Genomic DNA, 15660 nt, shown 5'->3' with positions numbered 1-15660 from the left:
GCACAAAGCTGCCATTTCTAGAGATAAGGCACCAAAGTACAGGAGGTAGAGAAGGACTCTAACCTCTCTCTCTTCCTTCCCTCTGACTTCCTGTCAGAGCAAAGCATTGGCCAAGGCCCAGTGGAAGCCAGCCAAGAATGGTGCCCTGGTGATGTCACCTGCCAGCCTCCTGGGGCACAGAGCAAGCAGTAAGAGGTAGAGAATGACTCTGGGTAGGAGTCAAGCGGGGAATGACCAACATTCTTAATTATTTTTTGTTCCCTCACACCTCAGTGCCCAACTGAACACTGTGTTGGATGTCCACGTGTGGTTTTCAAAGGTAGCTCTTGACTCTACAATTGGGCCATAAGACCTGGCACAGTAGCCAACCGTGCTGGGTGCCCGCTAAGAGTTTCTAATATAACAGCCTTCCACTGGTGGTCCTGTAACACATGAATTATTGGAACCTTTCTTTACAGAACCATTAAGTCAATGCACTCTCTTAAGATTTCCCTTATTTAACTTGAGTCTCTTCAGAAAGTCTGTCCTGGTGCTAATCCTGCTAGGTCCCTGACAGAAGCCTCCTTTGAGTAGACCTTTTGTGACTCACATGGCCTTATAACTTAACCAGTTCTGAAATACCATTACCCTTGATCTCCATGCTCATAACATTCAAGAGAATCCTAAGGAGCGTGGGTCCTAATGAACCATCTGTAAATCCTTTCTCTGATTTCCAGGAGTCTAGCTCTAAAGAACAATTCTGGAATGATTATCCTCTATAACCATCCATTCTTAGAAATCATGAATAAATGAGACACTGAATGCAGAGCGTGTAGAATAAGACCAGCAATCTAATAAGGGTTTTGTGTGGATCACAACAAACTGTGGAAAATTCTTACAGAGAGGGGAATACCAGACCACCTGACCTGCCTCCTGAGAAACCTGTATGCAGGTCAGGAAGCAACACTTAGAATTAGACATGAAGCAACAGGCTGGTTCCAAATCAGAAAGGGAGTACGTCAAGGCTGTATATTGTCACCCTGCTTATTCAACTTATATGCAGAGTACATCATGAGAAATGCTGGGCTGGATGAAGCACAAGCTGGAATCAAGATCGCCGGGAGAAATACCAATAACCTCAGATATGCAGATGACACCACCCTTGTGGCAGAAAATGAATAAGAACTAGAGAGCCTCTTGATGAAAGTAAAAGTGGAGGGTGAAAAAGTTGGCTTAAAGCTCAACATTCAGAAAACTAAGATCATGGCATCTGGTCCCATCACTTCATGGCAAATAGATGGGGAAGCAAAGGAAATAGTGACAGACTTTATTTTGGGGGGCTCCAAAATCACTGCAGATGGTATTGGCAGCCTTGAAATTAAAAGACGCTTGCTCCTTGGAAGAAAACTTATGACCAACCTAGACAGCATATTAAAAAGCAGAGACATTACTTTACTAACAAAGGTCTGTCTAGTCAAAGCTATGGTTTTTCCAGTAGTCATGTATGGATGTGAGAGTTGGACTATAAAGAAAGCTGAGTGCCAAAGAATTGATGCTTTTGAACTGTGGTGTTGGAGAAGACTCTTTAGAGTCCCTTGGACTGCAAGGAGATCCAACCAGTCCATCCTAAAGGAGATCAGTCCTGGGTGTTCATTGGAAGGACTGATGTTGAAGCTAAAACTCCAATACTTTGGCCACCTGATGAGAAGAACTGATTTATTGGAAAAGACCCTGATGCTGGGAAAGATTGAAGGTGGGAGGAGAAGGGGACGACAGAGGATGAGATGGTTGGATGGCATCACCGACTCAACGGACATGAGTTTGAGTAAACTCCGGGAGTTGGTGATGGACAGGGAGACTTGGAGTGCTGCAGTCCCTGGGGTCACAAAGAGTCGGACACGACTGAGCAACTGAACTGAACTGAGATTTAAGATTTTATTATTATTATTAATGTTTTGATTAGAAAATGCATTTAACTGAAACAGAAAATAAAATCAACACACGTAACGGCCACCGAATATCCATTCTCCCCATCTTCTTTTTAAAGATAAAATCACTCCCTGCCTCATCCTCACCTATTCACCTAAGTAGAGACTACATTTACCAGCTTCCCTTGCAGGTAGGCAAAGCCATGTGACTAAGTTCTGGCCAGTGGGGTGTGACCAGTAGTGATATATACAGCTTCTGAGTCATGCCCATTACAAAGGAGACTACTTGACTTCCAGTCTTGTTTGCCCCTTCCAATGGGCCAGAATGCAAATGTGATTTTATTAAGCCAACCTTGAACACATCACAGACAGCAACAATCCAGGAAATGGTAAAGCCACAACCAGAATAATTCTGGGACCATGGGTGACCTCTTGGATTAGAGAAGCCTGCCTACCCTGTACTTCTCGTCTATGAACTGCTATAGTAGAGAGAGAATGAATTATCTGGTTTGAGCTACTGATTCCTAGGGTTTCTTTGTTGCAGAAGCTCAGACCATACTCTGACACAGGACTTAAAGAGGTTTCTCTTATTTTTTTCTCACTCAACAAGAAATCCAATGCTGTATACTTGACACTAACACAACATTGTAAGTCAACTATATGCCAATAAAATTTAAAAAGAAAAGAAGTCCAGTAGCTTTCTGCTGGTGTTGGTTCAACAGGTTCTACTACATCAAGACTGAAGTCTCTATGATTCTCCTAAACTTTTATTCATGACTCCCAAATGCCTGGTATAGCTCCCATTATGATGCCTGCATTTCTGAGGGAAAGAAGAAGGAAGGGAAAGCAGGAAGGAAAGAAAGTCTTCCTGGGAATCACCAGCACTCATCCACTTCCATTTCATCAGCCAGATCACGTCATGTGGCTATTCCTAGCTGAGATCCCGGGAAGTGAGTGCTCCAGTTTTCCGCCATCTAGTAGAGGAAGGCAAGGGGAAGGCGGCTGGTATGGCCATACTTAGAGTTGTTTTGTTGTTCAGTCACGACTCTTTGTGACCCCATGGTCTGCAGCATGCCAGGCTTCCCTGTCGTTAACTATCTGCTGGAGTTTGCTAAAACTCAACTCCATTGAATCGGTGATGCCATCCAACCATCTCGTCCTCTGTCATCCCCTTCTCCTCTTGCCCTCAGTCTTTCCCAACACCAGGGTCTTTTCCAATGAGTTGGCTCTTCGCATCAAGTGGTCAAAGTGTTGGAGCTTCAGCTTCAGCATCAGTCCTTCCAACGAATACTCAGGGTTGATTTCCTGTAGGATTGACTGGTTGGATCTCCTTGCTGTCCAAGGGACTCTCAAGAGTCTTCTCCAGCACCACAGTTAGAAGTATCAATTCTTTGGCACTCGGTTATTATTAATGTGATTATTATTATAGCAGTTCTTAGAATTGCTATATTATTATAGCGGTTCCTGAGTGGTCCCATGGAAATTCCTGACTTTTCCCAACTATATTGCTGCCCATTACGTCAAAGGCTTTGGATCTAGCTGGAGACAGGCATTGTTCTAAGCACCTCAAGCAGAAAGTGACAAGCAGAGCCTCTCCCTGAGCCTGCCCTTCCAATTTGCTGTCTGCAAACAGCTTTCCTTTGGAGCTCTGGCATGGACTTGTGAGTAAAGGAGGCTGTGTCATCTACCTGAGGAAGCCACCAGGGAAATGTCTGAAGATTGGAGTCCATGAGTGTGTAGACATTGTGCCATATTTATGAGATTCAGTATTTGGCCCAAGGGAGCTTTAAGGAATGGTGAGGGTCCCATGTCATCCTGAATGAGTGCTCAGTATGAGCTGGGCACCAGGCTGAGCATTTTCTAGACTTCATGGCCATTCAGTTCAGTTCAGTCGCTCAGTCATGTCCGACTCTTTGTGACCCCGTGGACTGCAGCACGCCAGGCCTCCCTGTCCATCACCAACTCCCAGAGTTTACTCAAACCCATGTCCATAGAATTGGTGATACCATCCAACCATCTCATCCTCTGTCATCCCCTTCTCCTCCCACCTTCAATCTTTCCCAGTATCAGAGTCTTTTCAAATGAGTCAGTTCTTCACATCAGGTGGTCAAAGTATTCCAGTTTCAGCTTTAGCATCAGTCCTTCCAATGAATACTCAGGACTGATCTCCTTTAGGATGGACTGGTTGGATCTTCTTGCAGTCCAAGGGACTCTCAAGAGTCTTCTCCAACACCACAGTTCAAAAGCATCAGTTCTTCGGCACTCAGCTTTGAAGACTTTCACATGACTACTGGAAAAACCATAGCTTTGACTAGACAGACCTTTGTTGGCAAAGTAATGTCTCTGCTTTTTAATATGCTGTCTAGGTTGGTCATAAGTTTTCTTCCAAGGAGCAAGCGTCTTTTAATTTCATGGCTGTAGTCACCATCTGCACCAACAGCACCATCATCATTGCCGTTGGTGCTCTCCAAAACCCTGCAAAGTGCACAAAATTATTTTCCAGCTTTTACAGATGAGAAAACTCATCTGAAAGGCTCAGAGAGATTTGGAAGAATGGAGAGATATTTCAGAACATTTTGCTATGAATTATGCAACCCATTTCTGTTTTGCTTGGACTGACTTTGATAAGGATTCGATGAATTTTCAATGCTTTGTGAATGGCACAGGAAGTGTCTTCTGGAGGTGACCCTGGGCAAGCATGGCCACCAGACAGTTCTTTACCGGGTCACATTTGCTGTCTTATTTTGGGGATGATGACTAAGGTCTGTGCTGGGGTGGTCGCCAGTTCTGACTTCCTTGAGTGTGTGGGGTGTCCTCAATCACTTTCGAAGTGGAGCAAGGAAGCCCTTTTCTGGGCAAATCCTCCCAAATTGTTCTGGATATTCCCTCTTATTGATTTCTTCACCAAACACCACACTACTGGCTTGAAAGCATTATCACATGTGTGTTCAGTTTTCATAAGTTACAGATTTGCTTAATAAAATATTTACTCAGTCTTTGACCCTGTGAGTGTAGAACAGAGCATCAGAGCTGCAGAAGGAAACACGAGGCTCTGAGCCAGCCAGTGGCTGCACCAGCAGAAACCCCTCCACCCAGGAATGCCAACTCTCTCTTCTTGATATAGCCCCCACTCCACCCCTCTGCCCATCAGATCAATGCACCCTAGGTCCAATCTGACTGGTGCTTCTGCCCAGAGTACCGCGTCTTTCTTCCCATCCAAAGAACTGTCTGACCCTCTCTCTCACCTTTCCGATCCCAACCCAAAAGGTGAATACAATGAATCAAGCAGAAAGGAATATAGAAGTCTCTACCCCCCCAGTCCCTGGACTACAGCCCCGAGCATCCCATGTGAGTGTCCCTGGAAGAGATCTCCTGCAAGACATGGCTGACCTTTCCAGCACTGACTGAAGAATCTCCAGGAAAATGGAGATTGAACATAACACCACTTCCCCAGGTTTTAAATGATCATTTTCTTCTCTTCCTTATTCCCACATCTTTCTTGTGGTGGGCTCCTAAATAAACATTTTCCTCTCATTTATGTCCATCCACCTCCCTGAGGACCCAGATTGCCAAAAGAGGATGTTACAGTAGCAGAGGGAGACAGGTGTCCCTTTGTCATGGGGCGGACATCCATATTCACGCCTCTCTTGCATCCTCTCTTGTAGGAACGGCTCCCTGATGTTCTCTGAGGTCCCAGTGCTCTCCTACCACAGTGAATGTGGTCAGGGTAGGGCTGATCCCACCCCACTATAGGCATCTGACTTATCAGAGGGTTGCATCTGCCTGTGCTATGGGGATTGGTTTAGGGGTAGGTGTATAACCCAAGTCAGGCCAAAAGAATCAACTCCATTCTGAGATATCTGTGCAAACTGTAGAAGAGAGGCCTGCATACTATGCCTTACAGACTCCATTCTAACTGCAAAGGAATGAGGGGAGAACCATAGAATGTCTAGACAGCAAAGGAACACAGTTCGACTGAGGCTTTTAAGAGATCCATCTGGCTGCTGTTTGAATAGTGGAAGAGGCTGGGTGATGGCAGTTAGAGCCAGGGCAGTGGAGAGAAATGAATGGCTTCAAGATCTGTTTTGTAGTTCAGTAGGCTTCATACTGTCCCCATGACAGATCTCACGCAGAACAAAAAGCCCTCAAAGCACCTTTGTACACTCTTCCCCTGATGAAAGCAATAGTAGGACTTCCCTCGGCCTCAGCCAGAAAGCAGCAGCAAGTGCTTTGACCCAAATACGATTTTGAGAACACGCACCCAGTTGTGACATCTGCCATCTGCCCCCGTGTGGTGAGAAACGCTGTTTGCAGTCCTCGTGTCTGAGCTCTTAGAAGGCGAGAGCGAAAATGCTGGAGAGGCTGGTTTAATGATTCCCCAAATCGGGGTTATTACACTTACCTGGACACGTAGGGAAAAAGCAAACAGGAAAGAGTGTTGGTTGCCTTTCTTCAGCTGATTGTTCTGAAACAATAAAATGTTAAGTCATCTTATTTATATAATTTAACATGAACCCTAGGAAGACGCTTTCTTAACTGATGTGTGTTAAATTATGTCTCCCGGAAAGATATGGCCACCCCCTTATGCCTGACCCGTGTGAATGTGAGTTTACTGGAAGGAGGGGTAATGCAGAAGTAGGTTAAGATGAGGCACATGCGGGCAGGGTGGATTTTCATCAAATATGACCAGTGTCCTTACAGGAAGAGGAGAAGAGGCAGAGATAGACCCAAAGGGCTAACACCGTGTGACGTCGGAGGCACAGATTGGATGGATTGGAATGACACCAAGGTTCCTGCAGCCACGAGAAGAAGCTCAGAAAGGGAGAATGGCTGGGCTGACACACCTTGATCCTGGACTCCTGGCCTCCAGAACTGTGACTCAGTTTCTCTTGTCCTACACCACCCAGTTGGTGCTACTTTTTTTGTGGCAGCCACAGGAAACTAATATACTGGGGGTGGGGGTGGGGGGTATGTTTTGTTTTCTTATGTCCTTTTTTCTTAAAATGAATTTCTATCGGGGTATAGTTGCTTTACAATGTTGTGTTAGTTTCTACTAGGCAGCAAAGTGAATCAGCTATGCGCCCACACGATCAGTCATATCTGATTCTTTGAGACCCCATGGACTATAGCCCACCAGGCTCCTCTGTCCATGGGATTTTCCAGGCAACAATACTGGAGTGGGCTGCCATCTCCTCCTCTAGAATCAGCTGTACATATACATATATCCCCTCCCTTTTGGGCTTGCTTCCCACTCAGGTCACCACGGAGCATTCAGTGGAGTTCCCTGTGCTATACAGTTCTCTTTAGTTATCTATTTTACACATAATATCAACAGTGTATATATGTCAATATCAATCTCTCAGTTCCTGCCACCACACCCCCCTTGGTATCCATACATCTATGTCTCTACTTCTGCTTTGCAAATAAGATCATCTACACTGGGATTTTTTAATTGAAACATGTTTTGAGTTTTTGCCAGAATCCTGAATGTGGGTTTAGGGGTATTTAAGATGTTTAAAAGCACACCTTTACTTTCCAACCATAAACATGTGTGACTTTTATTTCTTAGCAAGGTCTTTGGGATTATCTGGGTAGTTATATGTGAGCCTTTTTAGGCTTTGCTGAATTAAAAAAAAACTAACACTTTTTTAAAATTTAAAAAGCACAACATGGAGATGGCGAAATTCTATTTCTTGACCTATGTTGTAGTTACACGGATATTCATGTTAAAGTAAATTGGTAAAACAATATTGGTTTTATGTAATTTTCCGTATCTAATTTTATAATAAAATTTTTTTTAATTTAAAAAGCACATTTGTAAACACATATATAAAGACATGCATATACACACACCACAACACATATATAGTTTCAAAATAGTATCCTACATCTATTTATTCAAATACTGGTTCAGATCAGTTCAATCACTCAATCATGTCCGACTCTTTGCGACCCCATGAATCGCAGCACACCAGGCCTCCCTGTCCATCACCAACTCCCGGAGTCTACCCAAACCCATGTCCATCGAGTCAGTGATGCCATCCAACCATCTCACCCTCTGTCTTCCCTTTCTACTCCTGCCCCCAATCCTTCCCAGCATCAGGGTCTTTCCCAATGAGTCAGCTCTTCGCATGAGGTGGCCAAAGTATTGGAGTTTCAGCTTCAACATCGGTCCTTCCAATGAATACCCAGGACCGATCTCCTTTAGGATGGACTGGTTGGATCTCCTTGCAGTCCAAGGGACTCTAAAGAGTCTTCTCCAACACCACAGTTCAAAAGCATCAATTCTTCGGCTCTCAGCTTTCTTCACAGTCCAACTCTCACATCCATACATGACTACTGGAAAAACCAAAATACTGGTTATTTGTGTATAAATTCTTTTCTCATACCTCTCAGCTCCTTAAAGCAAGTAAACACTCAAATATTAACTGAAAAATAAAAATCAATATTAGTAGCATATTGATAAAGGTGAATGATTTTTGTAAGGCTAAAGGGTATTCACCCTGGGAACTTTTAATTAAGGACCCAAATCATAAATCTAAGGCTGGAGATAAAATTGCACTCATGTCTAGTTATTCCATGCCCCATCCTCTAGATCGTCTTGAGGAGAGTCTTCTCTATTCTAGTTCTATATAAGTATTATGGGTCTCGGATGGATGGATTGATGGATAGGTAGATAGAGAGAGAGACAGACAGACAGACAGATGGTAGGCCGACAACAGGACAGAATTGAGAAGAAAAGCCATACACGGACTAAACTTGACTAATCTCGTTTTCAGCTATGAGTGGAGACTTGGTTTCAGGGTTACAGAGCTCATTCCCGTGTTCCCCTAGTTTCCCAAAGGTTTTGCAGCCATTCATGCAGCTCCCTCTTGCTTGCTTGGAGGGCCCACAGCCAAGGCGTTCTGTTTGAAGAGCCCATAGAGAAGATGGAGACTAGGGCCAGGTATACCCTCAAGTTTCCCTGCAGTCTCCACCTCCCTGCACCGCCCTCCCCTCCCCAGCTGCTCGGAGAAGCTCTTGCCAATCCAGTGGGATCTGGAGGACTATGGGAACAGGAAGCAGCCACTCTCCCTCCCTCCGGATGCCAGCGCCCTGGCCAAGACAGGTTCACATATGTAAGCTCAGCCCTTCATCTTCTGCCTGTTTATTATTTTTAATGGGCACCATATGCAATTCATTGATTTTTGTTTTAACATTTTTCTTTTCCTTCCTGGTCCTTCGAAAGCTATTCCCACCAAGGCAGGCGAGCAAACACAGCTGGGAAACACACCCCATCATAAGAATCTGGTGCCTCTGAAGCCTTCTCTTTAGACCCACTTTCAGACAGAGGAGGAAGAAGCTGGGAGCGGGGCAGCGGGGGAAGTAGATGGTGCCCTGGGCTGGGCTGGAGGGAATGATGTCACTCTAACTTATCAAAGGGAGCCAGGGCTGTGATACATTTATGGGAAACTGCTGTTGCTTCCAACTGAGTACATGCTATCTCCTTTAATTTCATGATTAGTGTCATTTCATCATTGGAGAGACCAAGCCTTTTCCTGTTCAGTGGCATAAAGCTAATGTAAAATCAAGCGTGCGGTTCCTGGAAATATTCACACAATGTTGTTTTAAAATTGACATAGTTCAATAGTTGGGCAATAAATTTTCTTCCTAATGAGACACTAAAAAGAAAGTGAACATTTGATGTTATGCCCGAGGAGAGTTAGCTATTGGAGATTTATGGGCGATCTGTGCAAATACTGTCCTTTTTTTCCAGTGAGTTTCTAATTTTGGTTTGATAGTCTCCAGGTGTCCATATTTGCCTGTGATATTAGATGCTTAAAACTGGGTAATAGACATGGATTGTCTCTCTTCCTTCTTGAGCCATACCTCTCCTGTGGCCTCATTCATGGCAGAGTCACACAGAATCTGTTCATATGCCAGCTGTGCTGACATTGACATACATACAGGACATTAAATAAAGGCGGGCCTCCTGCCACCCACACCAGGAGAAAACGTGGGGGGGAAAATTGCTCCTTTCTACAGGTTTTCCCCAGAGAAAGCTGGCCTTCTGAACAAGGACCACAGAGCGTCTCTGCTAAGCCTGGAACATTTCCCCATTTGGAATGCTCAGAGGCTGGGGCAGACATGGCCTGTTGAAACACCTTAGGTCTTTCTGCAGTAAAGGGCCGAGCATTCATTTTCTACTGATGTTCAGATAAAACCTTCCTTGTACCAGGTATCTTTGGAAGTCTGGCTGCCCCAGGTCTTTTATTTTTTCCTGGGAGAAGCTGGCACCATTATGAACATTTGAGTGACTTTATGCAGTCTTGTAATCCTACCAAAAATATCAGATGGAGGGCCAGTGAGTAACTTCAAAAGTCTTGCTAAAGGTCAGCCATGTATGCAGTGCCAAGGAGGAGCAAAGCTGTCCATCCTTCAGGCTCACATCGTCCAGTGCTATCCTCATGGAGCCCTCCAAGGTAGGAGGGCTGGTGTGGCCTTTCTCCCCTATTTAGCTGCTCTCTCTTCTCCTTCTAGAGTGTAAGGGGCTTTTTTTCCTCACATTAGAGGCACCCCCACCACTTTTTCTGATGTTCTGGAGTTCTCCCAAAGACACCAGAACAACCATGCTGTGTAGGTGGAAAACACAGTTACCAATACTTTCTGAAGTGTCTCTGGTAAGGATCAAGTGATAGAAAGTATGGGGCTTCCCAGCTGGCTCAGTGATAAAGAATCTGCCCGCCAATGCAGGGGATGCGAGAGACTCGGGTTCAATCCCTGGGTCAGGAAGATCCCCTGAAGGAGGAAATGGCAACCCACTGCAGTATCCTTGCCTGGAAAATCCCATGACAGCCTGGCGGGCTACAGCCTATAGGGCTCCAGAGTCGGACACAACTGAGCATGCACTCATGATAGAAAGTATATAACACGTAAGGCATTTTCCAATCTGCAAAGCTCTACACACATGGTGGTAATGATGATAGTGGTAGTGATGATGGTGATGATGGTGGTGATGCTGGCGCTGGTGGTAGTGGTAGCCACAATTGTAGTGTTTCTCTATACTATCATTTCTTAATCTCAGTCTCACAGTCTTCTGATAAAGTCCTGTTATTACTTAATAGAAAAATTTCTCCCACTGAACCACCTTCCCTACATTGCCTGGAGCCTCTCTGATACAGAATGGGAATCTAAGATTCTTCCGGAAACTTGAATCAGCCACATCCTGCTCCATTTCCACACTGGCAGGAATCATGGTGGGGATAATCCTCACCCAACTTTCTTCACTCCCTCTGACTCTCCTCCTTGAAGCCTGAATGGGTGGCCTGGAAGTGCAGAGCTGAGATGAGATTAGTGGAATGTGGCCCAGGGAGACAGACTGTCACACATGGCTGTCACCAGTCCAGAGCCAAACCACAGACCTTGTGGGCAGCTCTAGCAGTCACCTTGGTGCCATCTGCTGACCATTCCGAGTATGGCACCCTGGGAGATTAAGCTGTTCTGGGAGAAGGGGCTGGAGATACAGTTTGTGGGTTACCACTCCATGGGGAGGGCTTCCCTGATAGCTCAGCTGGTAAAGACTCCACCTGCAATGTGGGAGACCTGGGTTCGATCCCTGGGTTGGGAAGATCCCCTGGAGAAGGGAAAGGCTACCCACTCCAGTATTCTTGGCCTGGAGAATTCCATGGACTGTATAGTTCATGGGGTCACAAAAAGTCGGGCACGACTGAGCGACTAGGCACACAGCATAGCACTCTGTGTAAGGCAGAAGGTGAACAAAAGAAGGTCCCAGCTTCACAGGCTGCCTGGAAAATCAAGGCATGCATTGACTGGGGTCTCCTGGGAACAAGTGGGAAATGTGGATCAAAACCACTTGAAAAAGGCCTTGGATGACAAGTCAACAATGTGGGGCATCAACCTGCCTGAGTATCCCCAAGTGTGCCCCGTGGAGAGCCAAAGGTGTGCAAAACCCCAGCAAAAGCAAGGCACATTTTTTGGAGAATCTATTCTAGTCAAAGACTTGGGAATAGAAATTGCAATCATTTTGAATATGCTTTAAATTAAGCACATAGATATTATCTAGAAGAATACAAAATTCTGTCCATGGAATTCTCCAGGAAAGAGTACTGGAGTGGGTAGCCATTCAAGGATCTCCCCAACCTAAGGATCAAACCTGATCTCCCTCATTGCAGGCAGATTCTTTACTGTTTAAACCACCAGAAAAGCCCCAAAGATAGTACTCTCCATCTTGTCTGACTCTTTGCGACCCCATGGACTACACAGTCCATGGAATTCTCCAGGCCAGAACACTGGAGTGGGTAGCCTTTCCATTCTCCAGGGGATCTTCCCAACCCAGGGATCGAACCCAGGTCTTCCACACTGCAGGTGGATTCTTTACGAGTTGAGCCACCAGGGAAGCCCCAAAGATAGTACTGCTGACCTCAGAGACATTTGCCCTGTCAGGAGAGGTCTGCTGCCCCTTGGAGGTCAGAGTTTCTAAGTAGAAGAGATTGAGGCCCATTACAGAGAGCCTTGGAAGGGACAGTATTCTGTGGGTAATTTCAGATGGAAAAAGACCACTTCCAGCCTGGAAAGGGGCCAGGAAAAGAGGAAGCGATTTTTAGCACCATGTCAGCTGTGCCATGATGTCACAGACATCCAAGCATCTCCCCATGATGTGCTGCTGTCAGAAGCTGGAAGTCAGCTGCAGTGGAAGTCAAGGTAAACTGCCAGACTGAGAGAAGGCAGCCTCAGTGTCCCTCTCCAGCATCACTACAACAATGGCATTGATGGGAAAAGCAGGCTTTGCTGGCATCGAGGGTTATTGAATACAGATGCCTCCTCCAGGAAAAAGTGGCAAATGCCTGGTACTTTCATCCTGTGCTTCTTAGTCATTCCTCATTCTCCAACTCATCTCTATACAAAAGAAAAAAAGAAGCCTTTTTTTTTTATGATGCCTCATTCCTCCTATCAGTTGAAAGAGCTTAGATCTTAGAGGAAATGACTGGTTGGAATTTGACCTCCTTTATCCTTAAACATGCATGATTTAAGGTGTCTTCTCACTGAGAATACATACCCTGCCTTGCCTTGACCGTGGTCACTGAGTTCCCATGCACCAGTTCAACTCACTCAGCCTCTTTAGGAGATATGCTCCTATTTCTTCGGAAATGTTTTCCCTATCCCCACCCCTACTTGTCAACTAAGAGCATTGTTAAGGTAATTATTATTTTCTCAGGATGACCAGGTGGGTAGAAATTTGCAAGGCTGGGTTAAGCCTGCCTATAGCTTTGATGGAATGTGGAGTCCACTGGGAGTTTAGATGTAGAAGAAAGAATTGCACACAGATAGCAACAGACCCACCACCCCTGACCCGTCACTCCTCCAGTGGGCTTGACTTTGCTAGGTGTTTGTTTGGCTCTGAATTATGTTAAGTCAAGCAAATCTGAAGAGTGCAGTGGGCTTGGGGGCTGGGAGTTGGAGGCTGGAGCTGAGTAAGCTGGAAGAGTTAAAAAGGGTTTGTGGAGGGTGAAGCAGCTGAAGCTTTACAAAGGATTTTAAAGAGGGTTGCATGTACAATAGCCCAATGCAGGAGACACGGGTTCGATCCCTGGTCTGGGAGGATCAGGTATGCTGCGGAGCAGCTAAGTCCACATGCCACATCTATTTAGCCTGAGCTCAGAGTCAGGGAGCCACAACTACTGAGCCCCTGTACCACAGCTACTGAAGCCCGCACACCCCGAGAGCCGGTGCTTGGCAACAAGAGAAGCCACCACGATGAGAAGCCTGCTTACCGCAGCTAGAGACTAGCCTCTGCTCACCACAACCAGAGAAAAGCAACAAAGACCCAGCAGAGCCAAAAATAAAATAAATAACTTTTTTGAAAGACTCACAATCTGACTTCATACAGTGCGACTTATAATAGCACTCATCAAAGAGGATTGTTGTGAGGTTTAAAAGAGATAATCCATGAAAGCAGAAGAATCCAAGATCATTATCATCTCCTGCGTCTGAGACACACCTTCCTTTGGTATCAGCCTCCCATGCATATAACCGCCAACCCCCTGACACACACACACACACACACACACACACAGGTGCACACCACCACAGGGCAGCTCTGCTTTTTCATTAACCTTGTTTTGTTTTGTTTTTTCAAATCAGAAAGGTAATACATTAGTGTTTCTTGTTAAAAAAAAAAAAACCAAAAACTAAAACTCAAACTCAACAAATAAGACTATGGTCTCTTTATCCATCATCCTGTGGGCAACTATGGAGAAAACACATTTCAAATGGCTTAGCTAACAAAGTGAAGGAGGGCTGCCCTGTTCCTCTTTTTTACTATCTTAAGGCACTGGATAATCTAACCCAGTGATTCTCAAACTTGAGCCTGCCCCAGGATCGTGAAAGGTTTGTTGAAACACAAATTGCTGGTAACCACCCCCAGAGTTTTTGATTCATAGGTCAGTTGGGAAGAGCTCAAGAATCTGCATTTCTAGCAAGTTCCCAGGTGATGTTAAGCTACTCAGGAATCACACTTTGAGAGCCATTGATCTAGCCTATCCTGATCTAACAAATACATGTCCTTGAATCCAACTGACCTCCCACAAACCTCAGAGGTGAAAACTGTCATTAACTTGTGTCTGTGATCTGGCTTTGAGCCTCCCACATGCCTCAGTTCAGTTCAGTTGCTCACTCGTGTCCGACTCTTTGCAACCCCATGGACTGCAGAATGCCAGGCTTCCCTGTCCTTCACTATCTCCTGGAGTTTGCTCAAACTCATGTCCATTGAGTTGGTGATGCCATCCAACCATCTCATCCTTTGTCATCCCCTTCTCCTCCTGCCTTCAATCTTTCCCAGCATCAGGGGCTTTTCCAATGAATCAGTTCTTCTCATCAGGTGGCCAAAGTATTGGAGCTTCAGCTTCAGCATCAGTCCTTCCAATGAATACTCAGGATTGATCTCCTTTAGGATTGACAGGTTTGATCTCCTTGCGGTCCAAGGGACTCTCAAGAGTCTTCAACACCACAGTTCAACACGCCTAGGTAACTGGAAACCCTATCTCAATCATGTTTCAAGAGAGGAGGTAATAAGGGTTGTGTGACATCCAGTAGGGTTACATGGTGCCCAGAAAAGGTGTATAAGACCCACCCTTAGTGTATGGGGGTTGCCCTGTTATCATTGCTCCTCTGCTAAGCTTTGTTCCCAGGAGTCCAGTCATCAGCCCTGGAGCCTGGATGAGCCCAGAGGTGCTCCCCAGCCTCTTCTACATAGGGTGAGGACTCAGCCAGAGACTCCCCTTCCTTCTCTAGCCCAGACCTTGGGCTTAGCAGTCTCTCTCCACCAGGGCCCACAGCCATCTCCACATCTGGCTGCTGCATGTCAGTGGAACTCAGAGCAAGAGTATTTGCGAACATCGTGTGCACACACACACACAAACACACACACACATTCAAACCCATTCACTTCCCAGCCCTGGAGGAGCTCAACTCATTTTCTGATCTGAGCTACTTCTCCAAGAGCCTAGATCCCCAAACAAAACCAAGATGGGTCTGGGAGTTACAATCCATGTGCTGGCAGGTGCCCGGCAGGTGGCATTTTTGACTTTGAGACAATAAGGCAATTAGGGAAGAAAGCCCCAGCTGGGAGGGGCTTGGAGTTTACACAGGACAGAGGAAGGAAACACCATTCACACTTATGAGCTGCGAGAACAGCACAAGAATGAGCATCTCTGGAAATCACCTGCCCCACAGGCACCCACAGAGCTGATGTGTT

At 45.7% G+C, this 15660-nt stretch overlaps 1 long non-coding RNA gene across 1 annotated transcript in view; it reads right to left on the bottom strand.

Moving 5' to 3' along the window:
* The window catches only part of LOC145524367 (uncharacterized), a 134739-nt gene that overhangs the window by 65001 nt on the left and 54078 nt on the right, over positions 1–15660 (bottom strand). The window contains exon 5 of the long non-coding RNA XR_014067444.1: positions 6310–6372. This is a non-coding gene — a long non-coding RNA (uncharacterized LOC145524367). The remainder of the gene's footprint in view (positions 1–6309; positions 6373–15660) is intronic.

Source organism: Giraffa tippelskirchi, chromosome 2 (genome assembly GCF_054371585.1).
Source record: "Giraffa tippelskirchi isolate mGirTip1 chromosome 2, T2T-mGirTip1v1.2.pri, whole genome shotgun sequence".
In the NCBI taxonomy this organism is placed as follows: Eukaryota; Metazoa; Chordata; class Mammalia; order Artiodactyla; family Giraffidae; genus Giraffa; species Giraffa tippelskirchi.
This window is presented reverse-complemented; position numbering and strand designations above follow the sequence as displayed.